This window comes from Bos taurus, chromosome 11, assembly GCF_002263795.3.
Source record: "Bos taurus isolate L1 Dominette 01449 registration number 42190680 breed Hereford chromosome 11, ARS-UCD2.0, whole genome shotgun sequence".
In the NCBI taxonomy this organism is placed as follows: Eukaryota; Metazoa; Chordata; class Mammalia; order Artiodactyla; family Bovidae; genus Bos; species Bos taurus.
In genome coordinates, this window is record NC_037338.1 from 11,301,613 (window position 1) to 11,326,265 (window position 24,653).

Here is a 24,653-nt window from a genome sequence, read left to right on the forward strand (position 1 = left end):
AAAGATGATATAATACTATCTTTTATAAATTCTTACTGCCTTTTCATATTGCTCATGGGGTTCTTGAGGCAAGAATGCTGAAGCGGTTTGCCACCCCCTTCTCCAGTGGACCACATTTTGTCAGAACTCTCCACCATGACCCATCACTCTTGGGTGGCCCTGCACGGCATGGCTCACAGTTTCAGTGAATTACACAACGCTGTGATCCATGTGAGCTTAGCTTTCTGTGGCTGTGGTTTTCGTTCTGGGGGCCATAGGACTGAAGCTCTTATTTCTTCTGTCTGTCCTCTGATGGATGACGATAAGAGGTTTGTGCAAGCTTCCTGATGGGAGGGACTGACTGTGGGGAAAGCTGGTTCTTGCTCTAGTGGGCAGGGCCAGGCTTCCCAAATCTTTAATCCCATTTTCTGCTGGTGGGTGGGGCTGTGCTCCCTCCCTGTTGTTTGGCCTGAGGTGGCCCCGTCATGGAGTCTGCAGTCTCTATGATGGGCTGTATGTTCTATGGTAAGACCAATGGCGACCTCCTCCAAGAGGGCTTCTGTGCCTCCCAGGACTGCTGCTGCTGGTGCTGCTGCCCCCACAGCACGCTACTGTCAACCCACACCTCTCCTGGAGACTCCCACACACTCAGGGCAAGATTGGCTCAGTCTCTTGTAAGGTCACATCATGGATGTGAGAGTTGGACCATAAAGAAGGCTGAGTGCCAAAGAACGGATGCTTTTTAACTGTGGTGTTGGAGAAGACTCTTGAGTGTCCCTTGGACAACAAGGAGATCCAACCAGTCAATCCTAAAGGAAATCAACCCTGGATATTCATTGGAAGGACTGATGCTGAAGCTGAAGCTCCAATACTTTGGCCACCTGATGCAAACAGCTGACTCACTGGAAAATACCCTGATGCTGAGAAGGACTGAGGGCATGAGGAGAAGGGAATGACAGAGGTTGGATGGCATCATCGACTCAATGGATATGAGTTTGAGCAAACTCAGGGAGATAGTGAAGGACAGGGAAGCCTGGCGTGCTACAGTCCATGCAGTCGCAAAAAGTAGGACACGACTGAGCGACTGATCAACAATAAATTCTTTCATAAAGCAGAGAAGAAGGGGACAGTTGCCAATTATTCTATGCAAACTACACAATATCCCTTATAAACATATTTGGCAAAAATCCTTAACACATTATATAATAAAATCCAGCAACATTTAAATAGAGTTTACACTATAACCAAGTCACCTTTATCCCAGGAGTGCAAGGCTGGTTTAACACCTGAAAATCAATGAGGGTAAATCCCATGTTAATAAAATAAAGGACAAAAACCGTATGATCATTTCTGGAGATGTAGAAAAAGCATTTGAAAAACTCTTAAGCTAGGAATAAAAATAACCATAAAAACTCTTTTTTTTTTAATTTATTTTTTTTTAATTTTTTTTTTTAACCATAAAAACTCTTAAGCTACGAATAAAAGGGGACTTTCTCAATGTGATAAAGGGTATCTAACTAAAATTTACAGTCTACATTATATATAATCGTAAAAGACTGTGTCCCTATAAATCTGGAACAAGGCAAGGATATCTGCTGTTGCCACTTTTAATCAACATTGTACTGGAGGTTTTAGTTAGTATGAGAAGGCCAAAAAGTAAAAAATAAAAATAAAGCCATTCACATTGGAAAAGAAGTAAGACTGTCTTTATTCAAAGATGACATGACCCTGCACATAGAAAATGCTACGGAATTTAGAACTACTATTGTTAATATAATAATACTGCCCCAATTGATCTACAAATTCAATACAATCCTTATTAAAATCCCAGCTCTGTTTTTTTGCAGAAATTGACATGCTAATTCTAAAATTAATATGGAAATGCAAAGGATCCAGAATAGCCAAAACAATCTCGAAAAAAATTGGAGAACTCACAATTTCTGATTTCAAAACTTACTACAAGATTACAGTAATCAACAAAACACGGTACTGGCATTAAGACAGAAATATAGGCCAATGGAATAGAACTGAAATAAGCCCTCACATGTAAAGTCAATTTAGTTCTGGCAAAGTTTCCAAAGCGATTCAATGAGAAAAGGATATCCTATACAAGTATTAGCAAGGATGTGGAGAAACCAGATCCCTCATACTTTCCAAATAGGAGTGGAAAACGGTACAGCCACTTTGGAAAACAGCTTGGTAGTTTCTTCCTTCCTAGGTATCTATCCAAAGAAATGAAAACATACATCCACACGAAGAACTCATATATGAATATTCACAGTGCCATTTATTTGTAAGAGCCAAAACCAGGAAATAACCCAAATGTCCATCAATAGGTTAATGGATAAACAAATGTGATTTATTCTTAAAATGGAATATGACTCAGGAATAAAAAGGAATAACTACTTATTATTGATAGACACTATGACACAGATGAACCTCAGAAACATACTAAGTGAAAGCTAGACACAAAAGACTATATGGTATGACCCCATTCATAAGTAGAAAAGGTAAATTTATACAGATAGAAGTAGATTAGTGGATGCCTTAGATGGACTTAGGAATGGTGATTGACTGCAGATAAGCACAGGGTAGTTTTTGAGTTGATGGAAATGTTCTAAATCTGGATTGCTGTGATAGTTACGTAACTCTAAAAATCTACTAAAAATAATTGTGTATGTACTTATGTAATTACAATGGGTGGATTTTATGGCATATACATTGAACCTCAGAAAAACTGTTTTTAAAAAAGTATCATAGGTTTAGGGACCAGAGTATTGGGATAATTTAGGGATATTTTATTATTATAGCTGAGGGAAAAATCTGAGATAGGTTGAAGTCTGAGGGCTGTATTCAACTATATACCTGTGAAAAGTTGAAATGGCCCCAAAGATATTGATGCTAATCCTTTAAATTTGTGAATATAATCTTACATGGCAAAAGGGACTCTGAAGATGTGATTGTTAAGGATCTTGAAATGGGAAAATTATTCTGGATTACCTAGGTATGTGGCCCCTACATATAATCACAAGCTCTGTTATAAGAAGGAAGCCGAGGGAGATTTGACTACAGGGTTAAGAAATGTGAAAATGGAAGCAAGAGCTGGAGGAAGGGATCATGAGCTAAGGAATGCAGGCATGTCCAGGAGCTTGGAAATGGAAGTAGATTCTCCCTTAGAACCTCCAGAAAAACTCAGGGTCGTCGATGCTTTAACTTTAGACCATTAATACTGACTGCAGATATCTGGCCTCTAGAACACTAAAGGAACACATGTGTGCTATTTTAAATCACCAGTGTTATGGTAATTTGTTGTAAATGGCAATAGGAAATTAATATAATGTCCAATCTCAAACATATTTGATTTATATTTTATAAATTTTGAATTCATTGAAAACACATAAAAACTTTAAAATCTCATACTCTGAACATTGTTAAATTGGAAAATTAGGCAGTACAAATTTTCCCCATCAATATGCAGAACTTAACTGCAGTTTACCCGTTTCCCAAATCCCTTCCCCACCCAAGAACACCCTCGGCGTACTTTCCGCATCTGGATGGAAAGCCTCATGAAACAGCCCCACAGCTGTGCTTTGGCACTGCCAGTGGGGGCCCTTGGGATATCCATTCTTCCCCTGGGGTCTCCATTCTGAAGAGGAGATTGGCCTAGAATACTCTGGCTGCCTTCCTGGCTCTCCTCCCAATTTCCTGTGGGTAACTGTTTTGAGCAGGATATACCCACACCCTTGCCAAAACACATTGGCTCTGGAGACTGCCTGGTCTGAATCACACTTGTTGAAAAGCAATATTTTCCTAATCCACAGTTTTGCATTGCCGTTAGTGGAAAATCCCAAATTCTTAAAGTGGCCCACACCAGCCTTTTGTTAATGTCGTAAATGCTCCCAGCAATTCCTTATCTTGGACTTTTGCACAAGCCCTTCTTTTTCATTTTTCTGCTGCGCCCCATGACATGTGGAATTTTAGTTCCCCAACCAGAGACCATCGATTGAACCCAAGCCCTCTGAGTTGGAAGTTTTAGAGTCTTAACCACAGGACTGCCAGGGAAATTCCAAGTCCTTTCCTTTTTATGCAAACTGTTCTGGGATTCCTTTCACTGGTCTCACCTAACGTAATCTCCTCTGGGAAACCATCCCTGACCAACTGAAATGAATCTCCCTATATTCCCTATAACATAGTCCCCTATATATAAGCCCCATAATACAGGCTCCCGTAATCCTTCACAGTGCTTACTGAACTTTGTAGTTTTATCTTTTTTGCGGTTAAATATTTAGTATCCATTCCCTGGTGGCTCAGATGGTAAACAATCTGCCTGCAACACAGAAGAACTGGATTCCATCTCTGGGTTGTGAAGATACCCTGGAGAAGGGAATGGAACCCACTCTAGTAGACTTGCCTGGAGAATTCCGAATCCCTGGTGGCTCATGTGGTAAAGAATCCGCCTGCAATACAGGAGACCCAGGTTCAATTCCTTGGTCAGGAAGATCCCCTGGAGAAGGAAATGGCAACTCACTCCAGTATTCTTGCCTAAGAAATCCCATGGACAGAGGAAGCTGGCGGGCTACAGTCCATGGGGTCGCAAAGAGTTGGACACGACTCAGCGATTCACACACAGACATACACACATCCATCCTTCACAAGAGTTCCTCCCCTCATGAAGGGAGCTTCTTGAGAGGCTGTGTCTGTTCCTCATTTGTTGAATCAATACACAAATGAACGGGAACCATTTACAAAGACACGTTCCCCCTCCATCACCAGCAATATAAAATGTGCAGAGATTCTTACTGCTTTAAACCTTTTTATTTTAAAATAGGATGTTGTATATACCTTTACAACTTTTCTAACTAAAAGTCCCAGAGTTTAAATGTTTTTCTCAAAATCAATGATAAGTCAGTCACCAAAGCTGAAGTCTAGCAGCATAAAAATACTCTGGCACTGGGAGACCAGAGCCCGTCCCCGATGGGACTGAAGGTCTGAGTGACCCTGGACCTCCGACCAGTAGGCTCTGCCAGAAATCTTCCCTAGCACAGGGCCAGTGAGACTACAGCTTCCCTTCCCTCAGCAGCCTGCAGTGCTCATGGCCATTTTCTCTGATAGGCTGTGACCTCATCTCTATTAATGGATATTTACACTCCACTCCAAGAAGTTTGCTGTTTTAACGCAGAAATGAACATCCTTATACAATGTTCTTTGTATACTTATGTGAGGATTTCCACAGGGTAAAGTCCTTGAAACGCAATCACCAGATTATAGGGACTACCTGTTTTAAATGATTGGTAGATACTGTTGAATTGGTCTCCAAAAAGGCTTTGCCAGTTCATACCCCCAGAGAAGGCAATGGCACCCCACTCCAGTACTTTTACCTGGAAAATCCCATGGGCCGAGGAGCCTGGTGGGCTGCAGTCCATGGGGTCGCTAAGAGTTGGGCACGACTGAGTGACTTCAGTTTCACTTTTCACTTTCATGCATTGGAGAAGGAAATGGCAACCCACTCCAGTGTTCTTGCCTGGAGAATCCCAGGGACGGGGGAGCCTGGCGGGCTGCTGTCTATGGGGTCGCACAGAGTCGAACACGACTGAAGTGACTTAGCAGCAGCAGCAGCAGTTCATACCCCAAAGGTGTCCTTTTGCCCCCGCACAGAGTCGGACACGACTGAAGTGACTTAGCAGCAGCAGCAGCAGCAGCAGCAGTTCATACCCCAAAGGTGTCCTTTTGCCCCCTGACCCCACTGGGTATCGCTGTCATACTGATTTATCATTTTAAGCTACCGGTGAGGTTAAGCTTTGTTTTCTCCATGTTTAACTGGCCTTTACATTTCCCTTGTGAACTGTTTATTCAAATTCTCTGAGCAGTTGAGATGGAACTCCAAATATGAAAAGTAAACTTCTAAATTTTATTCTATTACTTAAGTGGGATTTTTAATGTTTAGATCTTTAGTCTATCTGATACCTTTTTTTAAGCTGAAACTCTTAAGTTTATATTGAATATTTATGGCTGTTTATTCTTTACAAGTAGGAAGTAAAGTTGTCCTTTCCTTATGCATTTGAGCTATCATCTTTATCATAGATTAAATTCTTATGCACATGTAAGGGTATTTCCAGACTTCCTGTTCTGTTCCTGCTGACTCTGTTGGTCTACTTTTGGCTCTACCCCCATTGTTTTAATTATTGAAGCTTTAAAACACATGCCTGGTACCCAGTAGGCATTCAACAAATATTTGTTACTCTCTGAATTTACTCTTTTGAATATACTTAAGAATCAATTTGTCAAGTTTTTTTAAAACCCACTGTTTAGTTCTTTTACTTTCAAACTCCTTGAGCAGTTTTATTTTAGGCTATCTTTATTGATAGCATATATTTTCCTTTATTTTTTTAAAAATTATATCTGACAATATTTTCTTTTAGTTTGCAAGTTTATCCCATTCAGTTATTGTTAACCAGATAGATTTAGTTGTGTCATCTTTTACAGATTCAGATTGGTTTTTAATACTCTCATTTTCCCTCATTTGCTTTCTGGTCTGTGTTTTCTTTGTTGTTTCTCCCCAACCTCCATAATTTGAAAAAGGTATAATTTTTATAAATTAGTCTTTATATTTTTACTTACAGAGAAATATCCTTAAGCATGTGTAACTCCAAAGTCAGTCTTCTTAGAAACCTAGACACCAAGAGAGCAAGACAAAACTTAAATAGAGATAATGAAGATATTCTTTCCTGAGAAGGCAACAGCAACCCACTCAGTATTCTTGCCTGGAAAATCCCATGGACAGAGGAGCCTGGTGGGCTACAGTCCATGGGGTCGCAAAGAGTCAGACACAACTTAGCGACTAAACCATAAACCACCAATGAAGATATAAACAATACAGTTAATAAATTTGATCAATTAGATATAAAAGAACCCCACACTGGACAAATAATTCACATTCTTTTTGAGCCAGAAGAACAATTAAATTGGCCATAAAAGAAACTATAATAAATTTCACAGAATCAATATAATATAGACCATGTTATCTGCCCATAATGCACTAAAATTAGAAATTAATAACAAAAGTCGGGCTTAAAAGCATATGCCTCTTGCAATTTTGCTGATTCTGCTGTCTGTTCTTCCTTCCGATCTATTCTGCCTGCCCCTCCCTCGTGGATTGCTTTGTGGCTGTGGGAAACTTGAAATTCGCACTCTGCACAGCAAGTCAGATTCTCTAGCCTCTCCTTGAGGAGCTCATGAACCAGTTTTTTTCATCCAGAACCCATTCAGGTGAGCAGCAGAAACAAAAGGGTTATCTTCTGACTTACCAGGATCCATGCTCCTAAGAAGTTTTTAATGGCAACTTCATATACAATCAGTATCTAATGATTTTCCATCCCCATCTCCATGAAAAATGAATAAGCTATAAACACTGCGGTAATTCCCTCCTCCTCTCTCCCTTCCTCCCCTACCTTTTAAGCATGTTTTATGATTTTCATTCATCTCTGAAATCAACAAATGGTGTTGAGCATCTCCTACCTGCCAGGCACTGTGGAGGAAGCTGATAGAGGTGGTCCCTACTGTCAGATGCGGTCCCTACTTTCATGTAGCTTATGGTCTAGCAGAGAGACAGACAGAAACAAATAGCCACTCAAACCAGTCCAGCACTTTGGAAGCAATGAGAGCCTGTGGCAAGAAGAGTCTACCCAGCTAGGGAGGCCAGTCAAGGCTAAACTGTAAAAGGATGCTGAAATGATAGCAACAGAGGAGCGGGAGTTACCTTGGCAAAGAGGAGGGAAGAGTGTGCCAGGTAGAGGAAATGGCAGGTGCAAAGACCCTGTGGCAGGAAGGAGCAGGTAAAATATGAGAGACAGAAAGGGGGCCTGCTTGACTAGGCCACTATGAATCAGGCAGAGATAGGCTGGCACAAAGTCATTTGGGCTTCACTGGCCAGGCTGAGGCTAGCTGCCATTATTCTAAGAGCAATGAGAAGTTACTGTAATTTTTTGTTTTTGATTTTAACTTGTTATTGTTAAATATAACATAAAATTAAGAAAATCATATAGAGCATATGTATCATTTAATGAATTGCTATCAAGTAGGCCTGGCGTGCTGCAATTCATGGGGTCACAAAGAGTTGGACACGACTGAGTGACTGAACTGAACTGAACTGAACTGAAACATCACAGAGGGTTTCCCGGGTGGTGCTAGTGGTAAAGAACCTGCACGTCAAGGCAGAAGACGTAAGAGACGTGGGTTCAATTCCCGGGTCAGGAAGATCCCCTAGAGAAGGGGATGGCAACCCACTCCAGTATTCTTGCCTGGAGAATCCCATGGACAGAGGAGCCTGGAAGGCTATGGTTCATAGGGTCGCAAAGAGTTGGACATGACTGCAGTGACTCAGCACACATACACACAAACATCACAGATGGGAGGAAGCTACAGAGACATGATGACCAAAGGCAATGTGGGATCCTGGGTTGGATCTTGAACAGAAAAAGTGATGTTAATGGAAAAACTGGTGAACTCTCAAGTCTGTAGTCTAGTTAATGATACTATACCAAATGTTGGTTTCTTAGTTTGGTCAATGTACCTATAAAATGTTAACATTAATGGAAGCTGGGTTAAGGATAAATGGGAACTTTCTATATTATGTTTGCAACTTTTCTGTAAACTTAAAACTGCCCCCAAAATTGAAAAAAAAAGTTTAAGCTGACAAATTCCAAAAGCATCCTGCAATCCAGAAAACAATGTAATTCAAAAAGCTAACCAACTCACACACTTTAAGAATACTTTTCTCCTATTGTTTTTTGGTTTCATTTGACAATGTCTTCACATAACAATGATTTTGTAATATTTTCTAAAATAGAATAAGAGGTCTCTTTTCCCTCAGACTGCACTACAAAGCTACAATAATCAAAACAGTATGGTACTGGAACACACACCATTGTGTGTGTGTGTAGATCAGTGGAACAGAACAGAGAGCCCAGAGATAAATTCATGCAATTATGGTCAGTTAATCTACAACAAAGGAGGCTAGACTATACATGGAAAAAAGTTAGTCTTTTCAATAAGTGGTGCTGGGAAAATGGTACAGATACATACAAAAGAATGAAATTAATCCATCTTCTCACATCATATGTAAGAAAAACTCAAAATGGATTGAAAACACAAATGTAAGGCAGGAAACCATAAAACTAAAAGAAAACATAGGCAGAATATTTTTTGACATAAATTATAGCAATATTCTTTTTGACTGTGTCTAAAAGAACTAAAAACAAAAATAAATAAATGGGACCTAATTAAAACATTCTGCACAGCAAAGGAAACCATCAACAAAACAAAAAGATAACCTACTGAATGGGAGGAAATATTTGCAAATGATATGACTGATAAGGGGTTAATATACAAAATACACGAGCAGATCATACAACTCAACATCAAAAACAGCAAACAACCCGATTAAAAAATGAGCAGAAGACCTGAACATTTCTCCAAAGAAGACATACAGATGACCAACAGCCACATGAGAGGATGCACAATGTTATCACAGGGAAACGCAAATCAAAGCCACAAGGAGATATCACCTGTCAGAAAGGCTATCATCAGAAAGAGCACAAAAATAAATGTTTGTAAGAATCTGGGGCAAAGGCAACCTTTGTACACTATTGGTGAGAATGTAAATTGGTGCAGCCACTGCGGAAAACAGTATGGAGGTTCCTAAAAAAACTGAAAACAGAACTACCCTAATCCAGCAATTCTACTCCTTGCTATATATCTGAAGAAAATAAAAACATTAATTTGAAAAGATATATGAACCCCTCAATGTTCATAGCAGCATATTTACAATGGCCAAGATATGGAAGCAACCTAAGGGTTCAATAACAGATGAATGTATAACAATATGGTGCTTCCCTGGTGGCTCAGGAGTAAAGAATCTGCCTGCAGTGCAGGAGACACAGGTTTGATTCCTGAGTCAAGAAGAAGGAGGAAGGCATAGCAACCCACTCCAGTATTCTTGCCTGAAGAATCCCATCGACAGAGGAGCCTGGTAGGTTACAGTCCATAAGGCAGCAAAGCATCAGACACGACTAAATTGATTATACATACACACACACACACACACACACACACACACACAATGGAATATTATTCAGCCCTAAAGAAGAATGAAAACTTGCCATTTGCAAAAACATGGATAGACGTAAAGGATATCACGCTTAGTGAAATGTCAGACAGAGGGAGACAAATAGTGTATGTTATAACTTATATGTGGAATCTAAAAATACAGCAAACCAGTGAATATAACAAAAAAGAAACATTCACAGATACAGAGATCAAGGTAGTGCTTACCAGAGAGGAAAGGGAAGGGGGAGGGGCAAGATAGGAGTAGAGGATTAAGAGGTACAAACTGCAGTGTATAAAATAAGCTACAAAGATATATTGTACAGCACAGGGAATATAGCCAGTATTTTACGATAACTATAAATGGAGTATAAACTTTAAAAATTGTGAATCACTATGCTATACACCTGAAATTTATTTAATCTTATAAATCAACTATATCTCAATAAAAATAATTTTTAAAAGGCAATTTCTTCAAAATAACAGGTAAAACTAAAACCTAGTGTTTAGGGCTCACACTTGGGGGATGAATTAGACAAGGATGTGCACAGTTTAGGTCCCCTCAAGGAAGGACATGTCTCCTAAGTTTCCTCCCGTCTCTGATGATTATCATGACCTTGACACTTGGGAAGGGTACTGCTCAGATATTCTGAAGCATGTCCCTCAATTTGTATTTGTCTGTTGTTTTTCTCTTGCTAGAAAGCAGCTGTGAGTTTTATTTTTTTAAAAAATTGGAATATAGTTGATTTACAATGCTGTGTTAGTTTCAGATGTACAGCAAAGTGAATCTGTTATAAGTATACATATACCCATTCTTTTTTTTCAGATTCTTTTTCCAAATAGGCCATTACAGAGTATTCAGTAGAGCCTCCTGTTCTATGGGCTTCCCTGGTGGCTCAGATGATAAAGAGTCTGCCTGCAGTGCTGGAAACTGGGGTTTGATTCCTGGATCTGGATCCCCTGGAGAAGGAAATGGCAACCCACTCCAGTATTCTTGTCTGGAAAATCCCATGGACGGAGGAGCCTGACAGGCTACAGTCCATGAGGTTGCAGAGTCGGACACGACTGAGCGACTTCACTTTCTTTCTTTCACTTTCCTGTTCTATGCCATAGGTTCTTATTAGCTGTCTATCTTATATATGGTAGTATGTATGTGTAAATCCCAGCCTTTCAATTTATCCTTCCCTGCCCCATCTTTGCCCCTGGTAACCATAAGTTTATTTTGCATACCTGTAACTCTGTTTTGTATATAAGTTCATTCATAGTCTTTTAAAATTAGACTCCACACATAAGCAATATTATATGACCCTTGTCTTCATCTGACTTCCTTCACTCAGTATGACAATCTTTAGGTCCATCCAGTTTGCTGCAAATGACATTATTTTGACCTTTCTAATAGCTGAGTAATATTCCACTACATATATGTACCTATCTTTTTTATCCATTCCTTTGTTGATGGACATTTGGTTGCTTCCATGTTCTGGTTATTGTAAATAGTGCTTCAATGAATATTGGTGGGCAAGTATTGTTGAATTATGGTATTCTCTAGATATATGCACAGGAGTGGGATTCTTGGATCATATGGTAGCTCTATTTTTAATTTTTCAAGGAACCTCCATACTGTTCTCCATAGTGGCTGTAGCAGTTTACATTCTCACCTACAGGGCAGGAGGGCTATGAGTTTTTATAATATAAAGGCACAGAGGTGAAATGCCCTTATTGCACTGTACGTATGCTAATCAATAGGATTTATCACTAGTGATGAAAGTGAAAAAGGAGAGTGAAAAAGTTGGCTTAAAGCGCAACATTCAGAAAACTAAGATCATGGCATCTGGTCCCATCACTTCATGGCAAATAGATGGGGAAACAGTGGAAACAGTGTCAGACTTTTTTTAGGGGGGCTCCAAAATCACTGTAGATGGTGACTGCAGCCATGAAATTAAAAGACGCTTACTCCTTGGAAGGAAAGTTATGACCAACCTAGACAGCATATTGAAAAGTAGAGACATTACTTTGTCAACAACGGTCCGTCTAGTCAAGGCTATGGTTTTTCCAGTGGTCATGTATGGATGTCAGAGTTGAACTATAAAGAAGCTGAGTGTCAAAGAATTAATGCTTTTGAACTGTGGTGTTGGAGAAGACTCTTGAAAGTCCCCTGGATTGCAAGGAGATCCAACCAGTCCATCCTAAATGAGATCAGTCCTGGGTGTTCATTGGAAGGACTGATGTTGAAGTTGAAACTCCAATACTTTGGCCACCTGACGTGAAGAGCTGACTCATTTGAAAAGACCCTGATGCTGGGAAAGATTGAGGGCAGGAGGAGAAGGGGCCGACAGAGGATGAGATGGTTGGATGGCATCACCCACCCAATGGACATGGATTTGGGTGGATTCTGGGAGTTGGTGATGGACAGGGAGGCCTGGCATGCTGTGGTTCATGGGGTTGCAGAGTCGGACATGACTGAGCGACTGAACTGAACTGAACTGAACCGATGTTAATCTAGATCACTTGATTAAGGTGGTGTCTGTCAGGTTTCGTCACTGCAAAATTTCTAATTTTCATACTCTATTCTTTGAAGGTGAGTCTCTGAGTCCAGTCACACTCAAGGAGAGGTAAATTACATTCCACTTCTTGGAGAAGCAGTATCTGTTAGAATTCTTGGACTTCCTTTGTGGTCCAGTGGTTAAGAATCTGCTTGCCAATGCAGGGGACACAGGTTCAATCCCTGGTCTTGCAAGTTTCCACCTGCTGCAACTAAGCCCTTGTTCTACAACTTCTGATCCTGTCCTCTAGCCTTTGAGCCGCAACTACTGAAGCCCTTGTGCCCTAGAGCCTGTGCTCAGCAACAAGAGAAGCCACTGCAAAGGGAAGCCTAGGCCATGCAAATAGAGAGTAGCCTCCACTTGTTGCAACTAGAGAAAAAGCCCAAGTATAGTAATGAAGACCCAGAAAAGCCAAAAATAAATACATAAAAAAAATTCTTCTATAAAGAATTTTCTCTTATTTACTTATTCAATCATTAATTCATATAACTTTAGGTTTATGGGTTATAATCCAACACTATTGATATATTTTATTGCTCAAATTACTCCAGCTCTGGTCACTGGGAGTTCCTTCAGGTTGGTGGCTGTACTCTTTTGACACTATCCCTCCCCTCTTTTCTTCCTGAGGACGTCCTTGTTTTCTGGCATTACAAAACCATACAAGCCCATCTCATATTATCCCTGCCCTAGTCCTAGAATCAGCCATTTCTCCAAGGATCTTGGTTCTTTTTCATCAGTGAATGGTATTTAGAAACCACAATCTGGGTGCTGGATGTACTCACTGCTATGGGAGAGGGCGGTATTTACTCGTTTTTAAAAAATGTATTTTTCAAGTTTCTGGGTTCTTCCTCTAGCTCTTTTTTCCTTGCAATTTATTTTTTTGAAAAAAATTGTCCTGTAATTTCCCACAGTTTGGATTTTACTGGTTATGTCCCTGAGTTGTTGTTCAGCATTTTTTTCTGTCCCATGTAAGTTTCCTGTAAATTTGTAGTTGGATCTACAGGCATGAGCAGGTTCTGGCTGGATTTTGGGGGCAAGACTGCCTCATAAGTGGTGGTATGGTTCTTCCATCAGGAGGTGCATAATTACAGGTCATCTATTTTTTGGTGAGATGTCAATAGCCACGGACAATCATTGCCTAATATACTCATTCTTTCCAGGCTGCCAGATGGTGATCTTCCACTTCAGTCATTCCTCCTTCATTCATTTGTGGGAACACAAAAAAATTCGTTTCATTCTAATAAAAAATATATTCTCCTCCTCTACTATTCTGTTACCTCATGTTGCAGTTCATATAGAAGGGAGGCTTTTCCCCCTTTATTTAGCAGTTTTAAAACATAAAGTGTTGGCTCCTCTGACATCCTGTCACCCCATTGATTGCCAGGGTTGATTTGGCCGATGTGGCTGGGTTGGTGGGTGTCCTGTTCCTCCCTTACAGTTCTGTGTATGTGTTTCCTGAAGCTGCATGCTCAAGTCAGAGAGGATGACCTTCCCCCAGGATGGTTTTTTTGGTTAAGGGTAAATTAGTAGCTGTGCTCTCCTACCAGAACCTCCAAAGAAGTTCCTTAGTATCTTCTAATGATGACAAATCATTATGAGATCATTAAATATATTTTATGTATTTCAATGCATTGATTTATTATCCCTTTGATGCCCTATTTGTTGCACTTCGGGCCAGTGAAAGTCCCTCAAGTCGGCTCCTGAGTCCTTGTCTGACACAATACTAGTAGTCTCTGGCAGTTTCTTCCAATATGGTATCGAGTAAGCAGGCAGGAGGCAGACACCCTATGTGGCTTCCAGGTCTTGTGGGAACACCTCTGTTTAGTTTCACCCTTAGAGAGGATACTACACCCTCTAGGTTTCTGGCGAGGGCCTTGAGAGATTCACCAAGAGAGGGATTACACAGATGGAGTTGGTGGCGATGGTGGGGAGATGATGAGTTCAACTTTTAACTTTGTTATGGGCTAAATTTCGACATCCCCCTGCTCCTCCCGCCAATTCCTTTGTCCTAACCCCCAGTACCTCATATTGTGACTGTATTTGGAGACAGTGCCTTTGAAGAGGTCCTTGCCTTGCTCAGTCACTTCAGTCGTGTCCGACTCTCTGTGACCCTATGGACCATGGCCTGCCAGGCTCCCCTGTCCATGGGATTCTCCAGGCAAGAATATTGGAGTGGGTTGCCATTTCCTTCTCCAGTGATAAAGTATGAAGTGAGTGAAGTGAAGTCGCTCAGTCATGTCTGACTCTTTGCAACCCCATGGACTACCAGGGCCTACCAGGCTCCTCCGTCCATGTGATTTTCCAGGCAAGAGTACTGGAGTGGGTTGCCATTTCCTTCTCCATTTGAAGAGGTAATTAAGGTAAAATATGGTTATATTAATGGGCCTTAATCCAGTAGGATGAGCACAAGCTGGAATCAAGATTGCCGGGAGAAATATCAATAACCTCAGATATGCAGATGACACCACGCTTATGGCAGAAAGTGAAGAAGGACTAAAGAGCCTTTTGATGAAAGTGAAAGAGGAGAGTAAAAAGCTAGCTTAAAACTCAACATGCAAAAAACTAAGATCATGGCATCCAGTCCCATCATTTCATGGCAGATAGATGGGGAAACAATGGAAACAGTGACAGACTTTATTTTCTTGGGCTCCAAAATCACTGCAGATGGTGACTGCAGCCATGAAATTAAAAGATGCTTGCTCCATGAAAGAAAAGCTATGATAGCATATTAAAATGCAGAGACATTACTTTGCTGACAAAGGTCCATCTAGTCAAAGCTATGGTTTTTCCAGTAGTCATGTATGGATGTGAGAGTTGGACTGTGAAGAAGGCTGTGGTGTTGGAGAAGATTGTTGAGAGTCCCCCGTACTGCAAGGAGATCAAATCAATCAATCCTAAAGGAAATCAGCCCTGAATATTCATTGGAAGTTGAAGTTGCATATTCAGTATTCATTCAAGTTGAATATTCATGCTGAAGTTGAAGCTCCAACAGTTTGGCCACCTGATGCGAAGAACTGACTCAGTGGAAAAGACCCTGATGCTGGGAAAGATTGAAGGCAGAAAGAGAAGGGGACGACAGAGGATGAGATGGCCGGATGGCATCACCAACTTGATGGACATGAGTTTAAGCAAGCTCTGCGAGTTGATGATGGACAGGGAAGCCTGGTGTGCCACAGTCAATGGGGTCACAAAGAGTTGGCCATGACTGAGCGGCTGAACTGAACTGAATCCAGCAGGACTGGTATCCTTTATAAGAAGAGAAGATTAGGACAGGGACAACACCTGGGCGAGGGGAAAACCACTCGAGGAGGAAGCAAGAAGACCACCACCAGCAAGCCAAGCAGCAAGGCCTCAGAAGAAGCCAAATTTGCCAACAACTTGACCTTGGACTTCTAGCTTCCAGAACTGAGAAAAATCAATTTGTGTTGTTTAAGCCACCCAGCAGCAGCAGCCCTAGAAAATGAATACAAACTTGTTGAGTGAGAGGTATTTGGGGGATGTTCGCAGCATTCACAAGGGTGGGTTCAGGGCTCAGGAAAGAGGACTGGCGTGGAAGCAGAACTATGGGAGCTGGGGACAAATACGGGGTGGATAAAACCATGTGGGAGGAAGTGAATCTCCAGGGAGAGTCTGAGGACTGGAAAGAGAAGAGAGCTGGGAAATAAACCCAGGTTTAAAAATGGGGGAAAGGGACATCCCTAGTGGTCTAGCCGTTATGAATCCCCTTGGTGATCTGGGGTTAAGAATCCCCTGCCCTGCAAAGGATGTGGGTTTGGTCCCTGGACAGGGAACTAAGATCCCGCATGCTGTGAGGCAACTAAGCCTGTGTGCCACAGCTATTGAGCCTGAGCTCTAGAGTCCATGAGCTGCACTTACTGAAGCCTGTGTTCCCTAGAACTCATGCACCACAACAAGAGAAGCCGCCACAATGAGAAACCTGCGCACCGTACCTAGACAGTAGCCCCTGCTCGTCTCTAGAGAAAAGCCGTCATGGCAACGAAAGCTCAGAAAAGCCAAAAATAAACAAATAAAAAGAAATGGAGGAAGGAAGAGAAGCCTCTGCAGTAGACCTAGTAGTGAGTGGAGGGAGAGGCAGGAGCAAAAGCGTAAAAACAGGCCCAGAGGCAGAAAGTGGGGTTAAGGGAGTTTGGAGACGGGAATGGTTAACTACCGAATGCCAGAGAGAGGTCAAGTAACAAAAGGATTGAAGGAGAGTCCTGGGATGCTGCAATCATAGATGGGGTGGGAGCTTGGAGAGCCAGGCTGCGGTGGTTCAGGGTAGGAAGGGGGAAGAAGGAGATAACGGTAAATCATCTTCAGGAAGCCTGACAGAAAGGACGTGGTACAGACTGATAGAGGGATTTGTTGTTTTCTCTTGTGTTTATTAGGAGTGACTTGAGCATGCGTTATATGATGAGATGAAGGAGCCAGTGGATATGAAATAAACAAATGAAGGAAGAGATGGAACCCTGGATTATTCCGAGGCAAAAAGAGGAACATTAAGCACACAGGAACACCTACTTCTCTGAGAAAGGAAGAATGCAGGTGGTGATAGGTTTGGAGGTTTGGGGTAGGAATCTGGGGATGAATATTCATGCACACTTTTTATGTAAGACGCATGTTTTCACTTCTCTTGGGTATATTTCTAGGAGTGAAATTGCTAGGTGATATGGTAGCTCCCGTGTTTAACAATTTAACTGCCAAACTGTTTTCCAAAGCAGCTGTACCATTTTATACTCCTACCAGCAATGTATGAGGGTTCCAGGGTCTCCACATCCTGACAACGCTCATTATCATCTGTCTTTTTAAAATATACCCATTCTAGAGGGAGTCAAGTGGTACTTCAGTGTGGGTTTTTTAAGCTTTTAGGGGACCTATAGTTAATTAATTAATTTTTGGCTGTGCTGGGTCTTCAGTGCTGTGCACGGGCTGTCTCTAGCTGCAGTGCTGGCTTATTGCGGTGGCTGTTCTTGTTGTGGGGCACAGGGTCTAGGGTGTGGGAGCTTCAGTAACTGCGGCATGTGGGCTCAGGAGTTGCGGCTCACGGCTCTGGGGCACAGGCTCAATAGTTGTGGCACATGGGCTTAGTTCTCCTGAGTCATGCGGAATCTTCCCTGTCCAGGGATTGAACCTGTGTCTCCTGTTTTCGCAGGCAGATTCTTAACCACTGGACCATCAAGGAAATTTTTCATTGTGGTTTTGATTTATATCTCCTTAATGGCTAATATTTTGATATCTTTTCACATATGTATTGGCTATTTGCAAATCTTCTTTAGGGATATATCTTTTCAAATCATTTGCCCATTTTAAAACTGGGTTATTTGTCTTTATTGTTGAACTGTAAGAGTTCTTTAAATATTCTGTATGGGTGTGCATGCTAAGTCATTTTAGTCGTGTCCGATTCTGTATGACCCTATGGACTGCAACCCACTATGCTCCTCTATCCACGGGATTCTCCAGGCAAGAATACTGGAGTGTGGGGCTTCCCTGGTGGCTCAGTGGTGGAGAATCCACCTTCCAATGCAGGGGACACTGGTTTGATCCCTGGTCCGAAAAGATCCCACATGCTGCAGAGCAGCTAAGCCCATGAGCCACAACTACTGAGCCTGTGCTCTAGAGCCCAGGAGCCTCAACTACTGAACCTCAGAGCCTGTGCTCTGCAACAAGCCATGAGAAGCTTCCCATCGCAATGAGAAGCCTGCACACCACAACCAGAAAGTAACCCCCTGTTGACCACAACTAGAGAAAAGCTCATGGAGCAATGAAGACCCAGCACAGCCAAATAAATAAATAAAATTTTATATATATATATTAAAAAAAAAAATACTGGAGTGGGTTGCTATTTCCTTCTCCAAAATATTCTGGATACTAGTACCTTATCCGGAGAAGGCAATGGCACCCCACTCCAGTACTCTTGCCTGGAGAATCCCATGGATGGAGGAGCCTGGTAGGCTGCAGTCCATGGGGTCGACGAGGGTCGGACATGACTGAGTGACTTCGCTTTCACTTTTCACTTTCATGCATTGGAGAAGGACATGGCAACCCACTCCAGTGTTCTTGCCTGGAGAATCCCAGGGACGGGGGAGCCTGGTGGGCTGCCGTCTACGGGGTCGCACAGAGTCGGACACGACTGAAGCGACTTAGCAGCAGCAGCAGCAGCAGTACCTTATCATATATTATGATTTAAAAATATCTTCTCTCAACCCATTCGTTGTCCTTTTACTTTCTTGATGATGTTCTTCAAAGGACAAGAGTTTTTCATTTTGATGAAGTGTAGTTTATCTGTTCTTTTCTTTGGTTGTTTGTGCTTGTGGTGTTGTATCTAAGAAGGCTTTGCCTAACCCAAGGTCATGAATATTTCTTCTAAAAGTTTTATAGGTTTAGTGCTTACATTTAGGTCTATGATCTATTTTAGATTAACTTTTGTGTATGGTGTAGGGAAGGGGTCCAACTTAATTCTTTTGCATGCAAATATCCAGCTGTCCTAACACCATTTGTTGAAAAGACTATTCTTTCTCCAGGAAATGGTCTTGGAACCTTTACTGAAAAATCAGTCGGCCATGAATATAAGGGTGTATTTTTGGAATCTCAATTCTATTCCACTGATCTATGTCTATCCTTATGCCAGTATCTTATTGTCTTGATTTGTAGTAAGTTTGAAATCGGGACATGTTAGTCCTCCAACTTTGTTTTTTGTTTCCAAAATGTGTTTAGCTATTCTGGGTCCCTCGAGTTTCCATATGATTTCCTGGATCAGCTTGTCAATTTCTGCAAAAACAGCAGCTGGGATATTGATGGGGAATGTGTTGAATCTGCAGACCAACTTGGGGTGTACTGGCATCTTAACAATATTAAGTCTTCCAATTTATGAACATGAGATGTCTTTTAATTAGGTCTTTGTTAATTTCGTTCAGTGATGTTTTGTAGTTTACAGTGTGTAAATCTTACACTTCTTTTTGTTATGTCCTATTTGTTTCTAAGCATTTTATTCTTTTTGATACTCATAAATGGAATTATTTTAATTTTATTAAAAAATGTTCATTGCTAGTATGTAGAAATAGTTGACTTGAATATACTGATCTTGTATCCTGTACCCATTTATTAGTTCTAATTGTTTCTTATGGTTTTCTGTTTACAAGGTCATCTAATCTGTAAATAGATAGTTTTACTCTTCCTTTCCAATCTAGTTTTATTTTGTTTTCTTGCCTAATTGCCCTAGCTAGAACCTCCAGCACAATGTTAAAATAGAAGTCAGGAGTATGGCTATTGTTTTAAAAGATGTCAATTTTTCTCATAACAATTTCTCTTATAATTCCAAAAAGAATTAGAGCTCATGTGGATGAATACACAGCTGAGAGCAGCTATAAAAAGAGAAACGAGTGAAGATTTTCCCTTCTGCTATAGTAAAGCATTTATAAGACAACAATAATCAAAATGGAACAGCACTGACAGAAAGATATAAATGTCAGTGGATTAGAGTAAAAAGTTCAGACTCTGTATATATAAGAACAAGAAAACCAATGGCAAAGGGATAGGGTTTTTTAGTAAGTATTGGGGAACTTGGATAGCTTTTGGGGGAGACAGAGTTAGATTTTCACCTCAAGTCATTCATCAAAATAGTTTCTAGAAGAAATTAAAGAGAATGAAGGAACAAATAAAAAGCCAAACAATTTAAAAACTAGAAAAAATATGAATGGATATTATTGGACCTATGAGTGTGGAAGAACGTATGCTTGAAATATTAGAAGAAATTCAAGGATTTGACTCCATAATGTATGTCAAAACATATTTGCGATAAATAAAAAAGGCAAAGTATTATTATTCCTAACATAGACAGGGTTAATATAAATTAGTAAGTTAAGGCTTCAAAGAAAAATGGGCATAGAAAAGAGACAATTCAAAAATAAAATTATTAAAAGGGGAAATACAGATGAGTAATAACTGAAAAAAATGTTCAATCTCACTGGCAATCAAAGAACTGCAAAGGGAACAAGAAGGTACTACCTTTAGCTTTCAGCAGAGATTTCTAAGGTGTTACTCATCACTGCTTAGGGTATGTTGAGATAGCTCTCATACTAATCTTATGAATTATTAGATATATTATTAGGCCCATTGTATAATGTGGAGACTGAGATTCTGAGGTTCAGTATTTGCCCAAGCTTATACTGCTAGTAAGTGGTGGCACCAGGATTTAAATCCAGGCTGGGCAACTCTATTACAGTAAAGTGAAAGTGAAGTCGCTCATCGTGTCCAACTCTTTGCGACCCCATGGACTGTAGCCTACCAGGTTCCTCCGTCCATGGGATTTTCCACGCAAGAATACTGGAGTGGGTTGCCATTTCCTCCTCCAGGAGATCTTCCCCACCCAGGGATCGAACCCGGGTCTTCCACATTGTAGACAGACGCTTTACCCTGAGCCACCAGGGAAGTCAATTATAGTAAAGGCCCTTTAAAATAGCCGTGGGAGGGAGAGGTGAAGGACAGGGGGAAATGTAGCTTGCAGAGCCAGGCAGATGCATTTTTATAGTGCCTGCATGGAAGCGTTATGATATTGCACAGGGAAGCAATGAGTGGAAATTACATAGAAGGACCACTGTTTCAGAGCAACAACTGTCCCAAATGGACTAGAGAGGCCCAGGAAGGCAGAGAACACACCCAGCCCTGGGGAAGAAGAGGAAGCAGGAGGGTTCTCTCTTTAACCCTCACATCAGACTGCAGTTGGGTGATCTCACCTCCTAGACCAGAAAACACCTCTAGGTGGCCAAGACCTCAATGTTTTCAGAGTTTCTGCTCTTTTCTCAACTGCAAACAGCTAGTAGAGCCCACCCTTTCTCTTAGGGCCAAGTGCCCTGCAGTGGAGACCTTCCTGACTTCACTGCCCTCTTGCAGCTGCAATCCCAGGCTAGCAGGAAGCCTGAGCTTGCCAAATTATGAGGGCCAGGGCAGGAGGAAGGAGGGAGTAGCCCATCTTTGTTCTCTTTTGCCCTTTCCTGGAGCCTTACTACTCCATGGGGGAGGGGGAGGGAAGTGGGTGGACAGAGCCAGTCCTGTCACGTTGGAGAGCTAAGAAAAACCCATGAAAGAGAGCCATGAAAGGACAATGACAAGCATATGCTAGTCATGCCTTGGCAAAGATACCTTCATTTGCAAAGCCCTGGGGAGTTCATTCTTAAAGTGTGGCTTCATCCTGACTCTTAACCTTGGGTAAGCCTGTTTAACCTTTTTTTATACCTCAATTTCTTCATCTGTAAAATGGGTATGACAACACTTCCTGCTTTACTGACTTCAGATGATATAGTAGGCTTAGACGACCAACAAACTAAGCTAGTTTAAGGGCAGAGTACCACAGGCAGTAGAGTCACTTGGACCTGAGCCCAAGTCCAGTCTGCAATTTTCTGGTTACAAACTTGGGGAAAATCATCCAAGCTTTCCTTGCTTTAGCTTCCTCAACCATGAAGATGAAGTAGCAATTTGTTGCTGCTGTTTAGCCGCCAAGTCGTATCCGACTCTTTGCAACCCCATGGGTTGTAGCCTGCCACTCTCCTCTGTCCATGGGATTTCCCAGGCAAGAATACTGGAGTAGGTTGCCATGACCTTCTCCAGGGGATTTTCCCAACCCAGGGATTGAACCCACATCTCCTGAATTGCAGTTGGAGTCTTTGCTGCTGAGCCACCCGGGAAGCCCAAAGGTAGCAATAGCATTTGCTTTAAAGGGTTGTCTTCAAAGGAAAATGAAAAAGTACACATAGAGCAATTGGTAGAACAAGGACTCGAGAGCACCCAGGTTTAACCATTATACTGTAATTCCCTCACAACTGTAATGCATATAAAACAACATATACTGTAAAGACTGGAAATTCAACAAGTTGTTAACAGTGCTTATTTCTGAACAGTGAGATCTTAATCTATTTTTTATTTCCTTCTTTATATTTTTCTGTATTTTCCAAATAAATTTTATAATCAGAAAGAAGCTATATATGATGTTCAGATGCTTTGAGATCATTTGTGATGGTCTCTATCATGTAATCTCAGCAACTGCTTAAAGTAGGAATCATTATTCCCATTTTGTAGATCAGGAAACAAGGCTGAGAGAGGTTAGAGAGCTGGCTTAACCTTCAGGTCTTACTGTTGTTAAGTGGCAGAGAGCCACGATCCATAGGCAGAGGTGGCTGTCTCCAAAGCTAGGTGCTGTCCACAGGGATGCTGGGCTGCGGGGCTCAGAGTGCACTCCTTCACCCCATTTTGATCATAGGTGAGGTAGAAGGATGGAGCCCTGGTGCATAATATACTCCCATGGGTCTCATGTACCTGGAATACAACCATATTCCTGGTAGAGGACATGGCCTGGAAAAGTGGGGATTCTGGCATCCTTTCACAGCATAAAACATCAAGAAGTACTGTGAAGTCTCCCTGAGAAGAAATAAAGGTTTCCACTATCAAAGTCTGCAATGCAGGAGACCTGGGTTCGATCGCTGGGTTGGGAAGATCCCTTGGAGAAGGAAATGGCAACCCACTCCAGTATTCTTGCCTGGAGAAGCCCATGGACAGAGGAGCCTGGTGGGCTACAGTCCATGGGGTCACAAAGAGTCGGACACAACTGAGTGACTTTCACTTCACTTCACTATCAAAGTATCCAATAGAAGAACAACAACAACAGCAAAAGCATAACTACAATACATAAGATTGAGAGAGAAAAGTGGGCAGGAGCTAAATCATTATCTGTCATAGGAAGACAATAGATAGTGACCAGTCCTGATAAATCTAGATAAACTATGTAAGCATGTAGAGATGGGGAGGTAACCACCAGGCCCAAAATTAACCCTGGAATGAGGGGTGGGAAGGAAATATTTTGCTTTTCATCATAAGCATTTCTGTCCTATTTGATTTTTTTTAAGCTCTGTGTTTCATATATATTTTTTTAAAATACGATTTTTAATACAGGCTCTAAAACGAAAACAACAAAAACGACTTTGGAGTCATCTGTGTGGATTCACATCCCACTTCTTCCAGTTATGAATCATGGCAGGTTAACCTCTCTAAGCTGCAATTTTATCTTCCTGAAAATAAGGATTAAAAACCATACTCACCCCACAGGGCTGCTTTGAGGACAAAATGAGGTAACGCATGTAAAACATATGGGCCAGCACTGGCCGAAATTTAGCATCTGCAATTATTAACCACTGTTGTCATTATCAATAATAAACCAAGCATGCAAGTAATACCAAGGGCTTTGCACAGAGTAGGCTCTTAATGGATATAAGGAATTGTTTAAAACCTCCACCAGAGCCTATAATTTTCCCCAACTCGGGACGCATGAGCCCCAGCGGTCCGAGTGAACACTTAAATATTGATGTGGTTACTCATTTATTCATTTCTGCTCTCCGCCGCAGTGGCCGCTGACCGCGAGCTCCTTGGACTCCCTCGCCGGGTTCATACTTGGTCCCTCCCGCGCGTAGAAGTGGGAGACAGCGGCAGCTCACCCGCTTTCGGGTCGCTGACCCGGGACCATCACGCGGCGTAGCGTGAATCGCCTCTGGTTTCACGCGGGGAACTTTCCCGGCAAGGGCAGGCTGGAGGAGATACCAAGGGGGCAGCCGGGTGCGCATGGCTCCCACTTGCCAGCGCAAAGGAGATGGCCATCCGGGGGAGGGGTGGGGCGGGGCAGTTTTAGGGCGAGGGCTTTCCGGAGCAGGGACGTCTTGAAAGAAGGCTTGGGATTGGCCGGGAGGCGCGGAGCGGGCATTTCAGACCCGGCCGAGGGTGCGGCGCGGCCCCCAAGCGAGGCAGGGTTTCCCGGGCGCCCCCAGTTGGGGGCGGTACCGACGCGGGAGCCCCGCCCCCTCCTCTGCGGAGGCCGCGCGCCCCGCCCACGGCCCGCGCGGCACCCGGCTGACCTCTAGCTCCCGGTTGGTCTGCGGCGGCCGGGGCGAGGGCGTGGCTGGCACCTTCCCCCGGCTCTGCCGCACTATCGCGCGGGTTCGGGTCCCGGTCGCTAGTCGCGGGTCGCCGGCCGCGGGGCGGGGCGGGAGG

The 24,653-nt window shown here is 42.2% G+C and overlaps 1 long non-coding RNA gene across 2 annotated transcripts; it reads right to left on the minus strand.

Annotated features, from left to right (window-relative positions):
- Positions 1-1,657: 1,657 nt before the first annotated feature.
- On the minus strand, positions 1,658-24,636 carry LOC101903097 (uncharacterized). Of its 2 annotated transcripts, none has more exons than XR_236301.5 (3): positions 24,104-24,636; positions 6,598-6,648; positions 1,658-4,436 (listed from the first exon to the last, which is right to left on the minus strand). It is a non-coding gene; the product is annotated as an uncharacterized lncRNA (long non-coding RNA). The 2 variants fall into 2 exon arrangements; XR_009496379.1 differs by having other exon boundaries at positions 1,658-4,483.
- Positions 24,637-24,653: the final 17 nt, after the last annotated feature.